Here is a 2,500-nt window from a genome sequence, read left to right as displayed (position 1 = left end):
TGGAACGGTATTTTAAATATCACATATTTTGTACCAAAAAATTTTCTATGAAGTCTCCTAACTATGACATTGCTGGGATGCAAGCAAACACAACACTCCTTCCAGCACAATATTCGGAATCAAACTCCGGCAATTTCTTCCCAGAAGTTGTTCCAGCTGGTAGTTCTAACCTTTCGCACTTCCATGTTATTGGATGAAATACAAATCTCGTGCCATCACAAATACCTGAATGTACTAAGTTAATCTTCTTTATTCATGTAACTTCGTGTTCTCTTTGGGTATATACTTCGTGCTAGTATGCCATATAGTCGTCCATTTAGCCAAGTTCGTATTGAGATATGTATTATCTTTTTCCATAACAATTCGGCAAAACTTCATTCCCCTTGCCCATTTTTTCTTTAGAAACTGATCGAATGCATTTATTATTATTTTTTTATCAAGAAAGTTGCAACACTTATTGCGCCCAGTATAGATGGAGTGAAGAGTCTGGAAGATCAAGAACAGACCCAGTGTTGACCATGACTCCAACTAGACTCTCTGTGGCAGCACTCGTATATGCGTATGATTCATCATTTTTCTAGGTGGAATAGTCACAGTTTACAACAGGGAAAAAGGAGTTTCTCCAGGATGTTTTGATCCAAGTCAGCAGCTGAAATGAAGGACGTTCGTGCCCATTGCTACTGCGCATCCTTACAGCGCATGCAAATTCACATGCCACGTCATGCATTGAGCGCGCACGCTAGGTACTACTATAGGGCAGATGGCGATTTCTATAGCTTTGCTTGGATTTAACGATCTTGTATGTTCGGTGACCCCTACTTTTCTTTTCAGAAACAGATTTTATTCACAGTTATCTTGACATTGTCCAAAAATGAACAACAAATCAATGTGGGAAGTTAAAAAAAATTCAAGATTTCTGTCCTCGGGACATGGAATCCGTAAGTATTTTTCGAAAGTTGGCTTTCATTCTTTAAATTTACACAGCCAGATGAAATGTTTGCTTGTGAAAAAACAAAATTAATTTGCAATTTGTATTTAGAGGTATGTGGCCTCAGTCCCAAGCAAGTATCTACCTGAAAAGCATATTCTTTGCTAACAATTTTACAGGCCTGCATCCATGAAAAAACATTATTCCAAAAACAACAACTTTTGCTACATTCCCAAAATAAATGAAAGAGGCTTTCTTTTGACAGAAGATGCATTTCTCGTTATCTATACGTCCTATTTTCTTAAGAAAACTATTAGTTGAAAGTCGCTGATGTAGGAATTTCAAATTAAAGACTATGAATTTTGAAATCTTGGTACATGTAAAGACCAAGACATAGGCTGCTTTCCAGTTGACTTTGTGACCGGGTTCAAGATTAATTTCTTTGTGCCATTTTTCTTGACTTGGTTGTTAGCTCACTTTTTATTGATACTAACTTCTTATAAACTAATCTAGAGGGTTTTGAGTTTTTTAGAAATTTTGAAAGAAAGCTCTCATAACTGGCATTACTCCTTTCACTCTGCCTACGGAGAGAATTAATTGCTGAAATTATTCCGTAATAACTTAAGGGAGTAACTTGAAGGTTATATTTGTCTTCAAAAGCAGTCAAAGATAAAAACTCAAAGGAATCATTTAGAATGTGCTTTAACTTCGGTTATACCTTTAAGTGACTAATCTCTGGAAAAAAAAACTGGTCTATTTCCAATTCTTATGTGTGAGTTATAGGATAGAGGAGAAGATAAAAACTGTGCTTTGGATGTCAAGTTTTCAGTGAAGGAGGCTTCACATCAAATTTTAACAATTTCTTTGATAAAAGGGTCTGAGACCAGAAACAGCACACGTCCTTCCTAGTAAGGCTTCCTAAAAATATCGTCTTTCCTCCATGTGACTGAAGTTCCAAGTAAAAAAAAAAAGCTTCCAGCTACTACTCTTTTCAGAATCAATTTATTTAAGAGATTTATTAAAAGACTCTATATCAATCATTGTAAGTCCTCCTTCAGAAAAATCGTTTATCATAACATTTCCTTTCATTTATAAAATTTATAAAAGAACACATTTATCTCTTTAATTGCTTTATGGTCTATTTGAAGTGGCGCAAGTATATACACCAATTGTGATACCGCAAGACTTTTAAGAGGCCCCACGCCTAAGAAACGACCGATGATTTCCAGCTAAAAAATAACATTGGCCGATTTTTATCTCCCAAGTAGAGGCTACCGAATACTATTTCAAAATGAATTTCTTTTCCTTCAGTTTTGCTTTAGACTAAAAATATCCAGCTCCAAACTGCTTCGGTCAGACAACAGCAAAATCAGGCCGAAAATAAGCCCCCGCAATAAACCGTTCAGAAGTCACTATCACAACGCAAAATAACGACAAAACTACACAGTGTTGAAGAAAAAAGGCTTTTAATGCAATATCATTCCATAAACATCGAAAAACTAACGAAGCGAATAAAAAATAAATTTTCAAATACTACATACCAAATTAGATGGAGCGTTGGAGCTGATTTTA

This window comes from Montipora capricornis, chromosome 1 (genome assembly GCF_036669925.1).
Source record: "Montipora capricornis isolate CH-2021 chromosome 1, ASM3666992v2, whole genome shotgun sequence".
Taxonomy (NCBI): domain Eukaryota; kingdom Metazoa; phylum Cnidaria; class Anthozoa; order Scleractinia; family Acroporidae; genus Montipora; species Montipora capricornis.
The sequence above is the reverse complement of the archived record's forward strand: the minus strand, read 5'-3'. Positions refer to the sequence as shown.